This window comes from Polistes fuscatus, unplaced genomic scaffold, assembly GCF_010416935.1.
Source record: "Polistes fuscatus isolate 324 unplaced genomic scaffold, CU_Pfus_HIC Scaffold2, whole genome shotgun sequence".
NCBI lineage: Eukaryota > Metazoa > Arthropoda > Insecta > Hymenoptera > Vespidae > Polistes > Polistes fuscatus.
This window is the reverse complement of record NW_025113096.1, coordinates 8,570,974-8,591,037: the sequence shown is the minus strand read 5'-3', so window position 1 is coordinate 8,591,037 and position 20,064 is coordinate 8,570,974. Positions and strand designations below refer to the sequence as shown.

General features: G+C 26.7%; 1 long non-coding RNA gene across 1 annotated transcript; it reads right to left on the bottom strand.

The window, feature by feature from the left end:
- Window positions 1-644: 644 nt before the first annotated feature.
- On the bottom strand, window positions 645-18,301 carry LOC122516335. Its single transcript, XR_006303547.1, has 2 exons — window positions 17,933-18,301; window positions 645-716 (listed from the first exon to the last, which is right to left on the bottom strand). It is a non-coding gene; the product is annotated as an uncharacterized LOC122516335 (long non-coding RNA).
- Between the last annotated feature and the right edge of the window lie 1,763 nt (window positions 18,302-20,064).

Here is a 20,064-nt window from a genome sequence, read left to right as displayed (position 1 = left end):
TGCTGTAATAAATAAATTTAATTATGTAAATTTGTGTGTAATATGTAAAACACAGATATATCAAAAGAAATGTAGAAACATACCAGCACTGAAAGTGCACTTAAATTGCGAAATAAAAGGAGTTAGTCAAAACTGTGAGAAAATGACCTTACGATATTTTCAAGAATATTTCCGAGCAATTAATTATAACAACATCCTTAACGATAATCTCTTGCTAATAAAAAAAAATATATAAATAAAGGAAAGATCTAAAAGTTCTAAACGATTCTGGAACATCCAATAACTTTCTACTTTCACTACTCGATCTTACATTCGAAAATGTTTAATAACTTGAGATTTATCTTTATTATCGTTTATTTGTTTCATTTATAAATAAAAAAAAATGAAAAGAATAGAAAGGAAAACAATAAAAATAAGAAAAGCAAAGAAGCGTTAGTGGAGACAGATTAACTATCTTGCAACGGTCATAAGTAATCTCATAAAGTACGAAAGAAATCGAAATGCTGGCTAAGCGTTTCCTTTAAACGAATAATTTCACACGGCATAAATAAAAATAAAAGTTATTTTTAAGAAACCGTTTGCTTTTGTATCTCAATAAATCAAATGAGATTGCTAGTGTTGTTATTTACATTTTTTTCCCCCTCTTTTCCTCTCTCTCTCTTGTCACATCGTGGTGTGGTAATTTCTTCGGAAATTATTACATCATTTATGATTTCCTGGAAAAATATATTTTTTTTTATTATACAAAAATATAAAAATTCTCTCGTATAAGAACAATAATTATTATATATTATTATTATTATTATTATTATTATTATTATTATTATTATTATTATTATTATTACTATCATTATTATTTTAGAATTCTATACTAATTCTAAATCTACTATAATATTTAATATTCCAATATTATTATTTTTTTATTAATACTATAATAAGATATATATAATATTTATTTAGTATTTATTATTATATTATTAATATATATATAAATAATAAAATATTCTACAGAAATCTATAGAATATATTACAAATATATTAATTACAAATAAATATACACAAACACATACACGCATATATATATATTCTAATATTATTTACTTTATTGTTCTATCAAAAAAAAAAAAAAAACAATCAGAGAAATAAAAAAAAAGGAAAAACCAGATTAACTTGATGGATACTTCACGTTAGATACACGAAACACTTCCACATTCAGTTTAACCGAAGATCAGAGACCTTCCACAAATAGAAGTTCACGGAACTTTGTAAGCAATATTTTCGAGTGTAAGTGTTCAAAATAGATTAGTCTGTTATTATGTCGATTAAAAAGGAAAATGAAGATGAGAATGAAAACGGAGATGAAAAGTATACGCGTGTGTTTTATATATGTGTATATATGTGTGTTTTAGAAAGAGAGAGAGAAAGAGAGAGAACAAACACGTGTTACCTACAGTGAAAAGCACGTGTTTGCGATCACAACGAAGTTAATGTTAACCTTTGACACGTAATAGGATATGCGTGCATAAGAATGCACGTAACTATGACTGACAAAAGCTAAGGTTCCGGAAAATATATTTATATATTGTATAAATCTAGTATATGTGTATTTTCATTTTCTTTCTCAGGTACGTTAAGGACAAATGGCATAAGCAGGATACCCGGTCAATGTCGTCGTACTTACATATATGCTTATTTATATACTTATTTTACATAGATCGATTCGAAAGGTAATGTTCCTTTCCTTCGAACACCATTAACGAGAGAAAGGATGTTTCTCGTAGATCTATTCATCTATCTATCTATCTCTTTCTGTCTTTCTTTATTTTATGATCTTTTACAATTTCTTATGATTAAACTATCTTAATAAATTTAAAACGTAATTTAAAAAACATCTCTTTATAATCATAATTAATACTCTGTTTAATTAGTTTGTTTGTTTTTATTTTTTTTTAGAAAATAAATTACAATTCCAAATCATTTAAGTTTATTATGTTATTATATATGTAAGTAATAATTATTATTATTTTTATAAATATATTTATGATTATAATAATAATAATAACAATAATACAATTTTTTTTTGTATATGCAATTCGATGGGTGATAATATTTTTCAATATTAGGTCAATAAGTATGAAATGTCCAATTTCGAACTCTCAATAATCGGAATAATCAGATGTTTCATATTTAACAATCTGATATGACTCCAATATTATTTTCTATAATATTCCAATAATTGTCAAAATAATTTATTTGTGAAAGAAATTTTTTTATAGATAGATATATAAGATTAGTGTTTAGATACTACAGATAGGAATTTTCGTAGCTCATGTAATCTGATGATCTCAAGATTATTTCGAATAATCTAATCTCGATAAATGTTATATCTTGAAAATCAATCGATTTTCACTTGTTATTGAAAATAACGCTAAGGAAAATATAGCTAAGATAAGATAGATAATCCTAATGATTTATCTAGCCTAATATAAAAAGTAATTGGTAATTCTTGCAAAAAGTATTTCATAATCAAAATTCTATATATGATTCGTCTAATCTGAAAATCATGAAAGCTTACAATAGATTTACTATTTCTGTCCTTACTCCAATTCAAATATTTATACTATTAAGACAAATATTAAACAAAGGTTTACTGCATTTAATACTTTCTTTTCAACTAATATTTGAATTGTTTAAATATCAAAGTTGAATCATTAAGAAATACAATCATAAAGAAAACGATGTCATAATCAGGATGTCCTTGAGAAACGATCAATCCGTAAAACAACATGATTCATATATGTCTTATGTTATTCGATGTCACAATAAAAATATTTATAATAAAAAAATATTGATGACGAATAAATAAGAGAATTCAAAAAAAATAAGTTCTGATTGCAGTTATGTTCCGCAAAAAAAAGTAAAGAAGAAAAGAAAAAAATAATGCAGATAATCGACCCGGTTTCCCAAAAAACGTATTCTCGTGAAAGGGAAGATGATTGTTGGTTCAAGTGCAAAGAGAATACTAAAAAAGCAGTTCTCCCGAATTCCGACCAGTTTTTATCGAATAAACGTTTTAAGATGAAACTTTGACGATAGGAATATTGAAACTAAACTTTACGACGTATTAGTTGCGATTTCATATAAAACTCTAAATAAACTTCGATATTATTTATAAACTTACAGATATTTGCATAATCTATTTATATGTTTTTTTTTCTTCAAAATTTTATATTATTTTGTGTAACATAAAATAAATGTATTTGTATATTATACTAATTATAATATTATATTTATTAGATACTATACAAATATATACATATTAATTATATTTATACTTAATAATATACTATAATATAATTTAATAACATTATAATTATAGTTAAACTACAATACACACACACACATACAATTATACCACCATAAGAAATAGAATAATTTTTTTTTCTAAACAGTATAGAGAAATCTCATTGTTAATACAATATTAAACCAATACCAAAGACAATAAAAAAAAAACGCTTATCAAGTTAGAAGCAAGAAAAAAAATATCTCTTCCAGAACATACACACATATACATGTATGTATACTATACATACATACGTCAAACACGGTAGCTTTCGTCACGTAGAAAGTCGTGACTAGGGTTGCACCTACTCAAGTAGAGAGAGAGAGAGAGAGAGAGAGAGAGAGAGAGAGAGAGAGTAAGATAAAAAAAAAAAGATATTCGTATCTGCTTAAAGAAGAAGAAAAAGCAGTGGTAAATTCCCTGACATTAGAGCCAAACGTAATGCGTGTGCATGGCGATCATCATCGTCGAGCCGGGGAATCCCGAATACCCTGTTTTCCTTCATTCCCCCATTCCCCGTTTCCCCCTGCCGTACCTTTCCTCTCTTTTAATGGTGGTTGAAAGAAGGAGAAAAAAAATGGCGACCCAGGAGGATAGGGATTTGTCTAACGTTAAAAAGAAACGTGAGAATACGAGTTTTTGCACGCGATCAAACTCAAAACTATCACCTATTCGCGAGGACTAGTATATTCTCTTCTCTTTTCGATAAGAATAAAATAGAAGAGAAGAGAAAAGAACGACTGAATAGAGACGCAATCCACGAGTTTAAAACAGGCCGGTTGCCGGTCGTCCTCGGCCGATCTTGGGAACTCCGAGAGTGTTGTGAACGTCAAGCAAGCATACACAAGACGACGTGTAAGCGTTTACTTCGTCTCTCGATCTCGTCAGCGTCGGTTGATTTCGTGATTTATCCGTGTTGTATATATTTATTGCTTTAAAGATCATTTGCCATTAATACGAGTAGAAATATAATACATTTGTAATTCTCGATTTATAAGAAATAGGTCAATAATCTTCAAAATTTTAATTGTCTCTCCTGTTACACTTTTATTTGCACTATTGTTGACATTGGTCATCGCTGATAGTCTTATTAATGGAATTATAAATATACGATTATTATCATTTGTGTTTGTGCGTGTGTCTACTTATTCTTATTCTTCTTCTGTTACTACTGCTGCTACCATCATCGCTACAGTGATTTATGATACATGTAAGTGATCAATTTGCATTTATGTTGTTGTGTGTAAAGTTTAGTCAACACTTTGCTTGTCAATCGAAAATACGTTTTAATATCAAAATATCTATTTATTTTTCTGGATGTATGTGGTTGTTTATGAGTGTGATCTCTCGTTTAATTCAATCTCATCAAATATTTAAGTATACATGTTCGTATATTTTGATCATACAAAAGAATTTTGGATAAACTGAACTCGTTGTTTGAGGAAATACTTTTTTTGTTTTTCTTTCTGGAGATCAAAGATATTTCTTTTTTTAAACCAAAAGCAAACAAATTGTGACACTCACGATATACGTAATTATGTATACTTATCGCATCCTCGAAATTATGCGTCAAATTTGCACGTGCCGATTCTTCGTTACCTTGTTAAAATGTTGTTTGCACTTTTTGAAAGAAAGCAAACATATTGTATATCATTTCCTATATTTTATACGTATTATCATTTTTCACAATGTTACCTTTGATCGTTCATACGTTTTATTTGTAGTACAGGGCGTGTCAAAAATTCCAAGCTAATTAATATGATTCATTACGTTTTTCGAAATTTTTTAGGCTACTTGTTTGTCACGGATCGTTAAACTATAAGCCTAAAAACTTCGAAAACTTTTGAAATTGTTTAGAAATTTTTTGTACATGCTTTTTCTTTTTTTTATCACTCACAGATATTTTTAATCTTTATTATATTTCCAAAAAAATTATTGATAAATTTTCAGTAAGTTCCTACTAATACCGAATATTATTAAAATTTCCCATCCGTTTCCATGTTTTTTTTTTAATGATAGATATTGTTCACAAATTTGTCGATAATTAATAAAAATCGATTGCGATGAGAGATTTGATAATACGTCATTTTATGTATTTTTCATTTTAATTCAGGATGCTTAGTAGCATTCACAAGAGCATACATTTTTTATTCTTCTCAATAAATACACATAAATTAAAAAACATTGGAAATATTTTCAATTAACAAAAAATGCTTGTATAAATACATTTAAATGGAAGAAACAAAAATGATATGATAATATGCATAACTAGACCTATACTTAGTAATCTAATAATAATACAACATTAGAAATATCAATAAGTATTATTAGAAAAAAGCTGGCAGCATTTATTATAATTGTTCGTTGGCAATATAGATAATAGATGCATAATAATTTTAAGTATAACTAATACAATGATAAATATTAATAATTAAACATAAAACAATAAAATGAAAGCATCGATTTCTGTAAAAAGAAAAAGATTAAAATATTCATGACAATATATTAGAAAAATTATTTTTAATTTAGTAAATGAATAATTTATACTTACAAAGTAGAGAAAATATTTCCAAGTGATTTGAAAAATCGATTTCTTTTGTTCGATACTTTATAAACGAATTTTTTTAGTTTCAAATTATAAAATTACAAAGTTAAAGACATTTGAACCATTCTGTATATAAATACACATATTTTTTATACTACATTATATAATATATACTATAAAGTGTATTATAATAATAATCACAAATATAGAATAAATATATTTTTATTTTTGTTGTTATTTTATAAACAAAAACGATGCACGAGAATGAAACAAAGAAAGAAAGTAAAAAAACGAAAAAAGTTCGAATATGAGAGTCGTTAAGTCATATAACGATAACACTTTTCTGTTATCATACGAAAGTAAATATACCTCAATGAAAAAGACAAAAGAAAAGAAAAAAAATAGAAAAATAAGTATAAAGAAACATAGCACAATTCCAGATAGTAATACTAAACTTGGTTTTTACGTACATATATCCATATATGCCTTCTTCGCAAATACGACATCGCATCCTAATGAAAGTTTCTTTTTATTTTACGCATTTGAAATCGGTAATACGAAAGAAAAGAAAAAGAAGAACAAAATTTAGATGGTAACAAAAGCAAATTTTCCTTTTATTTTTCAAATGATTTCAAACTACTATAGATAACATTGAATAATTATCTACTCACGTCATTTTGATTAACATAAGTTGAATAGAATCTTTTACGTAATTTAAAAAATTTATCCTTTTAATACAAATTTTATGTTTTTCAAGAAAAAAAATAAAGAAATTAAAAGAGAATATATTTGAATATAAATAGATGAGTATTTAATTCATCGCTGAACAATGTTATCTCTTTAATACTTCCGAGTAACAATATTATTTGTTGTTGCAAAATGATTTGAATTAATTCATAGAATTTGGTTGATTAAAGATCAGTGTTTCTTAAAATGTGATATTTAAAATGGTTAGTATTTATATTTAAAAAAACCAAAATATTGGTCAAATTTTATTGAGGGCGCACTTTGCATTATGAACACATTTAATATATATACTTGATAACAGGGCTTCTCGAAGTGTGGGTCGCAACCCTGATGACCCTACAAAGAGTTGGAAGAATTTTAGCAAATCTAATAAATTCCTAGACGCATATTAGTAGTATGTGTACGCTAGAACGAATACTTGAGTTTTCTTTCATATCTGGTCAAATTATATTCGTACGTGTACCAAATCAAATGTTCTAATAGCTATTATCAGTAAATGTTTTAATTCGTATACCTAAAAATATTTGCTTGGGTAAATTGGAAAAATTTAAGAAGCCCTAATAATTAATATAAAAAACAAAATGTATATATACACAAATATAAATATTTTATTTAATTATCATAATTATATGCTATAACTATAATTTAATTTACGCGTAGAGGGAGTACATGAAGTTTGAAAAAGTTTGAGAAACACTGCTATAGATACATATCGAATATGATAAAGAAAAGATAAAGAAATAAAGGTAAAAAAAGAAAAAAAGAAAAATTTCAACATGCGCAATCGCCTCAGGTGTGTTTTAGGTTCGAGAAATGTTGTGTGTATAATATTAATAGTCTTATTGTTAGAGGAAAGTGTTGAGCATAAATAAATTTCAAAAAGTTGACAGAATACGCGGAACCAGCTGTGCTAACGTAAGAATAATGATTAAAAAGAACATTTGCAGAATGAATATGCGTACTTTTCAATGAGGACATTTTTTTCGTCTCGATTTATTGTAAAATTCGTAGATACATGGGTGGATATCATCGAGTTTATTTTGGATTATACAAAAGTAATTTTCTTCTCTCTTTTTCTTTCTTTCTCTCTTGGTAAATTTTTTGTTGTTCTCCTATTAAAGGCATGTACAGAATGTTATCGAATACTTACTTTCACTACGTTCGAATTCTCTATGGTATCGGTATTGCAGAATTATCGAAGGCTGCTTCTTTCATCCCATTTGAACCTTCGCATGTATCACAACGATTTGTTCTGCGAATTCAATGGACGTGCCATTAACTGACGTCATTTCGTTAGATAGCAGAGAAACATTTACATTTCAAAAGGTAGAGAATCTAACATCCTGTGGAGCAATGATTTCACATTTTAATCCTTCTTACTTGTGGCTCTTTATTTTCATTTTCTGTTTTTTACTTGGGTTTATTTTTTTTGAAATCTATTCGAAAAATACATGAGTAAAAACTTCTTTTGAACTTAAGTTCAAATGATTTGCATTTTAATAGAAAATTAATCATCTATTTTCATATATAACGATCATAATTAAATACTAATTTTATATATATTAGTATTTCCAATAACTATGAATTTTAATCGGTCGTGATAATTTTATACAAATATTTTATATAAAAATTAAATCAAAATTTTCCAGCTAATTTAAAAAATCAATTAATACTTTACCAATATAATCAATAAATCTTTTAATATTTTAAACCAACTTTTTTTAATCTTGTAATATGTATAATATTTCGAATAACTTTTAATAAAATATTAACCAAATAAAATTTTGAAAAAAATTAAGTATGCCTAACAAACGATCACGCATATGTTATTAATAATAATCATTTTTTAGTATCCATATCATATACGAAATTATTTAATAACGTTCTACGAATTATAAAAGAATAAATTATTCTTATCGGATCAATATCAATTGCTTCTTGTGTAATAGTCATGGAGATTAGAAACCTTAATTGAATCTACTGCTACTTGCCATTCTACGGGGACATCCATTTATGCACGCGTGATTTATTTAATGGCTATATATATACATATATACATAAACTACCGACAAAAAGTCTCCAAAAAATCGGATATTTGTAAAAATATAAATGAATGACTTTAAAGCATTGAAGCACAACCTGCGACCCTTGAGCCACATGTATAACAATTGGAACATCAATATGCCCAACAACACAAACGTCCTAATAACTTTTTAACTAAAATTTATTTTTTTTTATAATTAAAGGGTTGTGCATCACTGCTTTAGCGTAATCGAGGTAGATTTAGTTGCAAAGAAAAAAACTTATGACTCGTATGTTTTACATTTTGTATTATTTCTTTTCTATCAAAGAACGAGTATTTTTCTGTGCTTCTCATAAAAGTTGCCAAAGATGATGTCTCCCCAATAGGAAAATTGATTCTGAGCTTTACCTTAAAATAATTGTAAATGTAAAAACAATACAAGAGTAATAGGTACATAAAAGGATGGTAAGAATCTCTTAACACATAATTCATCAAAATGATATTTAATATATTATAGTAACGACAGATGATTTCGATTTTTATAGAAATCGGGAAATGATTTCAAACTTTATGCCGGTAGCGTAAATTCTATGATTCACTTTTGTGAAAGGATCGCAATTGAATTTGTTTGAGAGATCTCAGTCGTTTCGAATATTCAACCGGATGTAATAAATTAATTGAAAAAAAATTACGTGAGACAGATATGCGCGCGTGCGCGCGCAAAGTCAAGTATCGAAACATCGAGCAGATCATCAAAGCACAAAAATAACTTATGATTAGAATCTTGATGTTTTTGCGATTTAATTACTCATTTCTTTATTTCTTTTCCTCCTTTTTCTCATTTTTACAACACAATAAAACACTTAAGATACGAATCGGTGATTATAAAAATGATCTAAGTTGTTTGAAATGTTAAAAAAAAATATTTTTACGTTAGATGCAATCCTTAAAATAAAATTTGCATATTACGTATTATAGAATTAATAGTTCATTTTCAAGAATAAATTTACACGTTTAATTTTTATCTGTACTTGTCGTTAAAAAAAAATAATTTTTAAATCATTCAAACCGAAACGTGTCAAATTGTATATGAAAATAAAAAATAAAAGACAGACCGTTTTTTCACGATCACCGTCTCATGCATATATATTTTGAAATACGCAAAAATAACAAACATTAATTGCCGATGATTAATTGTAAGTATAAGAACGATTGCACATATAGTAGATTTTATAAAGTTTTCTTCCTTTTTATTTAATTTCATTTATAACATATGATTTTAATTTTTCTTTTTCTTAAGCAACATCTTGTAAAATTTTTGACACAAGGAAAAAATTTTTATTTCTTAACAAATTTTTTTTTAATCCTTATTTTTCTTAATAAGTGCTTAGAAAAAAACATGTGACTATCTTGCATTTTTATTATTTTGTTTCCTACCTTCTTTGTATTCTTGTTTTTTATTTGCTATATATATTTTTATATTATATATTTTTTATTTATACTTTCGCTATCAGTGCTCCGTAGTACTTGAAAAATTTTATTCGAGTTTGTATGTATTTGTATATGCTTCTACACACTCACGCTCGCACGCGCACAGATATATATATATATCTATATAGTAATACATACATATATATATATTTAATACCTTGGAAGCTTATATAAAGAGACAAACATTCTAAACGATGTTGTGTACGTGTGATAGCTCCTGAAAGCAGACCAACCACGTTTCTATTCAGGGGAGAAAGGGAAGTGACTGTTATCGTGATCAAGCGTTGACGACAACGACGGCGACTATGACGATGATGAAAATGACGACGTTGACGACGATTTAGAAACCGATTGTGAGGATCACGTAAGACGATATATCAAAGTGAATATCGTACATATATATACCGTTGATTGTAAAACGTTACTCGTTTAGTATGTTACCCCTCTCAGAACTAACAAGTAGTTAAACATATATATGATTCTACTCAAAATCGTACGTAGATATTAAACATTGTATAAAAGTTCAGTGGCGTAGAATAGCAAGGCGTGCTACTTGTAAAAAGTGAAAACGAAGATAAGAAAGAAAATAAGAAGAAAGAGAGAGAAAATTCTATCGGATTTCTAATTGTTACAATGTACGTATAATATGTACTATTGTTGCAATGTATTTTTTCGAGATTTTTCACACAGATCATAATTTTATTCCTTGCAAAATATTTTATATAATTTTTCACACAAAGAAGTTACTTTTATTTTTTAAACAATTTTCTTTTTTCTTTTTGTTAATATAATTTATTTTTATTTCTTTTTTCTTGACTCGTGTTTCGTAAAATTTTTGACACAAAGTAGTAGCTTTCGTTTTTTACAAATTTCATTCTTTTTATTTAATTTACTTTATTTGAATATTTTTTTCTCGATAAACATTTCCTAAAATATGTGACAAAAATATTTGATTTTTCATTTTTCTTTTAAAAAATTATTAAAATAGGATTATTTTTCTTTTTTTTTTTTTATTATTACCGATGTTTTTTGACGTTGAAATTTTGAACTTAAAATAAAATTGAAACATCTTTGCAAAGGTCGTAACTAATTTTATCAAGCCAACGTAAGAAACTGTTATTATTATTGATACTATACACAAAAATTTCCTACTACGAGCAAATAATTTCGTAATTTTACAATTGCACATAACAATTCTTTGGTTCTTAATAATATGACGTAAGTGAATAGATTGATATTTAATGTTTCTCATTGATTTAACACGGTACTTTTCAGGATTCCAGTATTAAAAGCCAATTTAACTTAATCATATTATATTATTAAATAAATTACGAAATAAAACTCGTAGTTGACGTTCTAGGCAATAACGCAAACGACGAATTATCTAGTATACGTAATTGACAGTCAACGTATTAACTAAATAATGTTAATCTCTAATATCTCCCCATTTCGTACTAATCTTTCATAAGCGGATATTAAGCATTTCCGATAAAATCAAAAGAGCGTATTAAAAGTTTGTATCAAAGAGTAATCGCGAAAAAATAATCACGATTTATTTGATATAATTAAATTCAAATTTTTATCTTGGAATATTACCGAAAAGATTTTTTTAAACGAAAAAAAAATTCGATATCATAAAATATTTCATAAATGAATTAACATAAATTAAAAAAATTAATTTCTCCTACTTGTTCTGATCGCCGTGATCGGCCATCTTATTTTGTCGAATAAAACAAAAACGAAAGAAAATCATTCCTACGAAATAAAATATAATTCGAACAGAAATATTAACAATAAAATATTTTTGTATACCATCCTCGTAATTAGGATACTTAAATTCTATTATGAAAACATGTAATGAAGCATTCTTCTTAGTCCAGACATTAAAAATGTGGCGGACAAGACATTGTTATTAAGTTACAGATAAAGATTAGACACGTTATGGTCCTGACAGCACTCGCGAGAAATATTATACACAGTTTAGTTTTGTCGACGTAGAGTAGCCTACGATAAAACGCTAGCGAGAAATAATCTGGACAAATAAAATTTTCGATAGGTCGTAAAATTACAAGTTCATATTCTGAAGTATGACTCTTCTTAAATTCTTAACATACTAACATAAGAAATAAATAAGTATACCGATAATTTAATTAAAAATTTACAGACAAATTTCATAAATAATCAATACAATATATTTTTTGTATATTTTTTTACAGCAACAATATTCTCATTGAAAAGAGGGACATTACTATAAGGAAAATTTAAGGATTATCCGTAAAAATGGCAGAATTTTATCATGGTCACGATCATGATCATGATCATGATCATGATCACGATCCAAGTGATGTAGATACTCAAAAAGTATTAATAGCTAAAGCAGTAACTATGATAGTTTTATGTTCTGTCAGTACTATCATGGGAATATTTCCAATGCAATTAGCTAAATGGTTGAAATGGTCAAATCAAATCGTCTTATGAGATAACTTGTTTTCTTTCTTATCATTTATTAAAATCACTTTTTTCGATCGTCATAAAATGTGAGTAAATTTTTTACAATCGTGTAAGTTCAAAAGAAAATTAATATGTTTAATATGATATTGTATTCGTATAAATGGTGGATTTATCAGATATATATCTAATATCTTGCATAACAATTTTATCCAAAAAAAAATAGAAAATGATAAAAAATATAATAACGATCGTTTTGCAGATATTTTTATCAATGCAAAGTTAAAGACACGTTACCATTTATTGAATAAAAATATCTTAATTTATCTGTTATTACATAATTAAAGATTTTAATTTGTTAACTCTCCATCGGGATAGTAGATTTCACTAACACCACACGGGTAGGATTTTTCAATATTATTGTTATTTAAAAAATCTGAAAAAAATTTATTAGTACATTTTAGGATTTCTTAATTTTATTTAATCGTTTATTTTGCTATTTATAACTTTAATTTAAAAATTAAAATAGTTATTCAAACATAGTAAGATCCACGATGCCCATATCGGGTTAAGTAACACTTTGTAAATAGGTCGAAAGTCCCAAAGACTATTTTTAGAATGTGAAGAGAAAAAAATTTGTTTTAAAAAAATGTCGAAAAAAAGTAATTGATTTTTAAAATTACCTAAGAACTTTTGATCTATCTTGTATTAAAATGACCGTTTATTATAAAAACGATGTAAATCCATTTAAAAAGAAATTAAAAAAACATAATTTTTCTTAATTATAATTAAAACATTAGAATTGTATTTTCTCAATTTATTTTTTAAATGGACTTATATACATCAATTTTATAATAAACGGTTCAAATATCAATGATTTTTTTTTAAATTATTATTCATTTAATTTATAATGTTCATAGGTCAACGCAAGTGGTGGGTTTACTTCTTGGTTTTGGTGGAGGTATACTTTTCTGTACAACGTTTCTTCATATGATACCGGAAGTCTCCGAAGGTGTAGAGAATCTCATGTCAACGGGGAAATTACCAAATCTTAAATTCTCATTGGCTGAGATGTTAACGTGTTGTGGGTATGTTACGATCCGTCAAAGTAATTCATGACTAGTTGTATTTACATAAATCATTGTAAATGAGACTGATAATACAAAATTTTATATTTCAATTTGTTCAAATTAAATATAATTCTAAAATTGATTCTACGAGAAAGCCAAACATATAATAAATATTTATATGTTTCTTATTAGTATTTAATATTTTTATTTATTACGTAAGATGAGTCAAAAGTTATTAGATGACTTTTTAAAATTAATTATTGTTTTTGAGGCTAATGTTTGTTCTATTTATACAAACACACAAACCAAATTAAAAAAAGTTTAATATAAAAATAATTGATTTTTAAAATTATTTAAAAATTTTATATCCAAGTAGAAACTTCGAATTCATTCTTTACTTAATATTTTACTAAATGTTATATTTTTTATTTGAATATAATAGTTTGCAAAAATACTAATATTTAAATACTTCATAGATTCTTCATTATGTACCTGGTCGAAGAATCTGTTCATACACATTTAAGAAATCGAAAATCGAAAAAAGAACAAAATATTAAAAAGGACGTGAATCGTAGCACAAACGAACTCGTAGAAGATGGTCAAACGGTCACGAACGGCCATTCACATGCGTAAGTTTCTTTTTTCCTCACCTATTATATTTCTATATTTATATATAATTACAATAGTTTATTTTCACTTAACAATTCTATAAATAATTTAGAACTTTATCCTATATAAACAAAATAATACAAAAGCATCCTAAAAGAAAATAATACAAAAGAACTACAAATAAAGATGCAAATTCAATTGGTTACTTCTGTTATGCAGAAATGGTCATGGTCATTCTCATCATATACCTGAGATAATGGATATCGAAGATGACTTTGTGATAAGTTCTCTTCGTGGATTACTGATAGTACTTGGTTTATCCGTGCATGAACTATTTGAAGGTCTGGCTATTGGTTTAGAAAGTAGTGCAAGCTATGTGTGGTAAATATGATCAAGAAATAAATTTTGTAAATCATGACTACATAGTCATGCTTCGATGATTTCTAACTCGTAATTAACGATAATACATAACAAATTTAGCAATTTTTTTCTTAATTAACACATCGTTAAAATCGTAATTAAAACTGACGTAATTCTTGAAATATCAAAACTTCATGTGCATATTCTATAAAAAAGAAAATTAAGGTTACAAAATACTATGATACAATATTACGAACTCTAAATTGTATAATTAATTACAATGATTGAATTATGAACCTAATTTTTAAGATATCAAAATTTGAACACATATACGCATTCTATAAAATATAAATTACACGAAATAGTAAATATATAGATAGGTTAATTTATTTAATGATAAAAAGTTTTCATTTTAACATGAAATAATTTTGGAATGATTATAAAAGAATAGGTTAAAGACTTTTCAACCCACCCTCTTGTATCTACGTAGATAAAAATATATTTAATATTAATTTTTTTATTGTTTCTTTCAGGTACATGTTTGCTGCAGTAGCAGCACACAAATTTGTTATAGCATTTTGCATCGGTGTTGAATTAACTGCAGCTAAAACACGACGTTACTTATCGATAATTTATGTTTGCACATTCGCTATAGTCTCGCCCTTAGGCATTGGAATAGGAATGATACTCGTTGGTGGAGAAAGTGCAGCTGCTAGTGGACCTCTGGCTGTAATTTTACAGGTTCGTTCTAATCTATAATTACACGTTTGAAAGTTACATTGTACAGATTGAACAAAAAATCTCTAACTAGATCAATAATTTTCTAGCAATAAGTAACTTTAAAAATCAATGATTTGTTTCTATGACCACTTGTAAGCTTGTAATTAAGCTTGACGCTACAATTTAAGTTTATAGTTTTACTATTTAAACAAAAATTATTCTAAAAAGTATTAAAAGAATAGTAAATTATTTTTAAAATCGCTCAAAATATTGTTGACTCGCCTGAAAATTTTTAGCCCTGCCTATATTTGTTTATAATGATTTTTTTGTATTATTTATATTTTTTTTAATTAATACTTATGAAAAATTCTAATTTCGAAAATAGTATGAACATTATATAAATATCTTTTCATTTAATTTGACAGGGTCTTGCATCTGGGACGCTTCTCTACGTTGTTTTCTTCGAAATTTTACAAGAACATCGTACGGGGCTTCGTCAATATTTATCAATCCTCGTTGGCTTTCTCGTAATGTTTGGACTTCAAATGTTAAGTAAGTAAATGATACTTTTTTCTAAACGTATATATTATACCTATTATTTTAAAACACGTGATAGGACATACATTAAGTAACTTTTACTTAAAACTTTTTATTCACGGTTTATAACTATAAAACATTCTAATGACCTAAACGCCATACGAAGCAAAACATTTAATGGTTAGTCTGATTAGAAACCATGACACATATAATTAATTGTGCATTCAACTTAGTATCAAATTAATTAATTTCTTTCTTTTTCTCTAAAAATGAAATTAAATTTAAATTTCAATATATACATGAAGATAGGTTGAAAAATCATGAGTGAAACATAGAAATCATATTTTTTCGGTCAAACTAACTTTAATTTGTTTTTTTTTTTTAAATAAAAGTTTGATTTGTCGAGTCTTAAGACTTTTCAACCAACCCACGAATATATCGAACAATATTATTATTACTATTATTTATTTTTATTTATTTACTTTTATTTATTCTTTTATATTAATTTATTTATATTATTATTAAAATAATATATATCGAATAATATAATAATTAATATATATTAATTACAAATCACTAAACTCCCATTTAAATCAGAACTCTACTATTAATTAATTAATCGAGACTCATGACCGTCACGAGAACGAAAGCAAACATTTCATCGCGAGTTCCTTTTTTTTAATTGTTGGTTTGCCATATCTATTATCAATTGTCAGTATGTAATTAATTACTGGTCAAGAGTCACTTATCAATCAGAGAAAATAAATTTTTACTATTGAACATTCATATGCGCACGCACAGACAGGCTACATGTTACTTACGTTTGCACTTACGTCAAACTAGTCAGCATCATCGAGGCCAACGCTCGATAGGGATATTTCTAAAGAAAATACATGTTTGTGTAAATATTATTTCTTTGAGTCACTTTAATTTACATTTCAAGATCATTACTCATGTTTGATCTTAAGGCATGAATATTTTTACATACTTGATTGCATGTGTAATCCGATTAATGACCGATTATCGATTTGAAATTCGATAGCAATTTGAAAGTAATTGAATAAGTATTTAAACACTACTTACGTTGCTTTCGTGAATTAACTGAATTATAAATATATTACATATTACATATTTACTTGAAAAAGTACACTAGGTATGGTCGTCTTAAAAGTTTAAATAGAATCCTGCTGACTCTTCTTCACGATCTTATTCTCATTGAATGTTAAGTGAATGAAAGAAGAATCGTCAATTGTTCTTCCTGATTTACATCAGCTAATTTGATTCATTCGTTTAGCATCTTATATAAAATCTTATGAGATTATTGACTTGATCAAAAGTTCAACAATATTTTTTACTTTAGTATTAACTTATCACTGATATGAAAGTAAACTCGTAATTTATCTGTACATATCTATTTATTTATTTTTGAACTACGATATATGTGCACACATACATACTCGTATAAAATTAATATTGAATATATCTTAACGCTTATTTTCACAAACGTCATGTAAATATGCTAATAATTATTGGCATATTACAAAAGTGAATTAATTATGAATAAAAAAATAACAAATTTGATTTTATGACTTATTTTATATTACAATTATTTATATTATAAAATAAATGACAAAATCAATTTTTTTTCATTTTTATAAATCGTAATATAATATACACTACTAGTTAAAATGATTTTACCATCATTCACAAAATAATAGAAAGTTGACTAAAAGATTCATAATATTTCTCTTGTGAAATGGCTATTTCAATGAAGCTTCGACAAGATTGAAATATTTTCTAATCATTCTATAAATCTTTTATCTCCATTTTGCAGTAAATTGTTTCTAATAAAATCGATGTATGTTTGTCCATTTTAGCACGAAAATAAATACGGCTAGTAATTTATTTCATTTATTTATTCTAAACATTTTATAATTGTTCTACTTGATCAAATAATTTTAACCGATAGCGTGAATATAATTAAAAATGTAAAATAAGAAAACTAGTAAAAATAACTGAAGTATTATTTCTGTACTCACCGCATTGATGTTAGAGACATAAAAAGAAAATAGTCGCTTCGTTAAATTTACGGGAACACTCAACTCCTTCCGCTATTATCTCCGATGAAAGTGAACGTGGGTCGCCAACCGCCAATATTCGTTCGCGTTTTAACGAACACAGACTTCTCGAATTTGCCTCCTTGACGAATACATAAGCGGCTTCCTGTATTAAACATCCCACGAAAAGTTAACAATACACAAATGTTATTCTCTTTGTTATTACTGTTGTTGCAACGTCTTGAAAATTTGGAATATTTGTTTGTTGGGAGGGGTGGTGAAAGGTACAATTGAAATCTAATACGCGATATCGTACGCGGAATACATTTATGTTTGATTAAAGACATCTAAAAAGAACTATAATACTAATACTAATAATAATGACGAATATAATATAAAACTATAATGACGAATATATACAGTGAACATAAGTTCGAGGAACGACATATAAAACTTGACGTACGATGTGCAGAAATAATTTTAACTAAAACTCTGACGTGCAAACGTTAGACGCACGAAACAACTCCAACCATTTATCTCATTGACGTGATCTTTAAGATAAATATTTTCCTTATAATTTTACTTACAATTTCAATTGTTTCTCATAGGTATTAAAATCATCAAATAAAAAGTTCTAAAATTACGAACGAATGAGATTCATTACATAAATTAGAAATATAAATGAATGAAGAGATAATTGAATATTTGGATGTTTGGATATGAATGGATTGAATGTTAGGATAGTTACTAAAATTCCTAATGAATTTTTAAAAATCAATCAATCCTTTTTAAGTTTCTTATTAGATTTATATTTTTCAATCTTAAACAAGTTTGCCTAAAAATTAAAAACAAAAGAAATTAATTGTTTTTAAATCATTTAGAAACCTTTAATCGACTCTATACTTTCCAAAAAACAAAAAACATTATTTAACTAATTCGTCGAATAATTTATTAAATATTTTCTATCTCCATTTCACCACCATTTTATTTCAAATCGAAATCAATTTCAAACGCAATCATGTTGACCGATTGCACAATATTCTCGTTGTGCCAGGTTAACGCAAAAACAGGTTAACACAAAATATCGGTGTTAAATGAGATAACTTGGAGGATAATTATGAAAATAATGATTAACAATAGAGTCGATGAGTCAAAATCACACGAGCATGGCTGGCAATAAAAGAAGATTCGAAACAAAAGGATTCCATTTGTTAATTAATCGAAGGGGATTACTGAAGCAACTGCAATAGCAAAAACATTCCGGAAATTAATGTTGTTATAGGAAGTTAACGAACACGATGATAATCCCGTACCTTTTTCCCGCATCGTTGATTCGCCATGGTGTTTCGATGGTATTATATTAACGAATGAAGCCGACGGTTTGCCTTTCACTATGAAACGGCCTTCACCCGTCCGTCAGCTCGACCGATTTACATGCAACTTACATACGTATCTGTGTGTGTTTATACCTATCTGTATAATTATATATATATATATATATACACACACGCGCGTATTATACATGACCGTACTAGCTCTCGCGAAAATCCCGTTCGTGACCTTTCAAATTGAAATTAAAGAAAGTTTGAGATAGAGAAAGAGGTAAATATAACGAAGCAATATTTCTTCTAAAGATTATGACACACCACTTATTGCATAATACAGGGTGTCCCAAAATTCCTTTTACTGAGAAACTAAAAATAAAATATAAAATCTAAATTGGATTAATAATAAAATTAGAAAATATTAAGATTCGTTTCAATATATGAATTATTAATTAATGTTGTTAAAAAAAAAGTATTAAACCTCCGATAAATAATTTCTAACTCAAGTCACGAAACATCTAACACATTTACTCATTACTCTCGTTAATAAATATTGTAGAATAGATTTTAAATATTAAATGTGAGAGTTTAAACAATTCCTATAGATTTGCTGATGTAAGAGATATTTACGAAGTAACATAAAGAAGGTATGTGATTCAAAGAATAAATGGAAACTCTAACAACACGAAAGAGATTATTCATCGGTTTGTGTCTAGTAAACATTATGTGATAACGTGTCATGCGTAGAAAATAATAGAACATCAACTTCGTCGTATCACGAGTCACCAT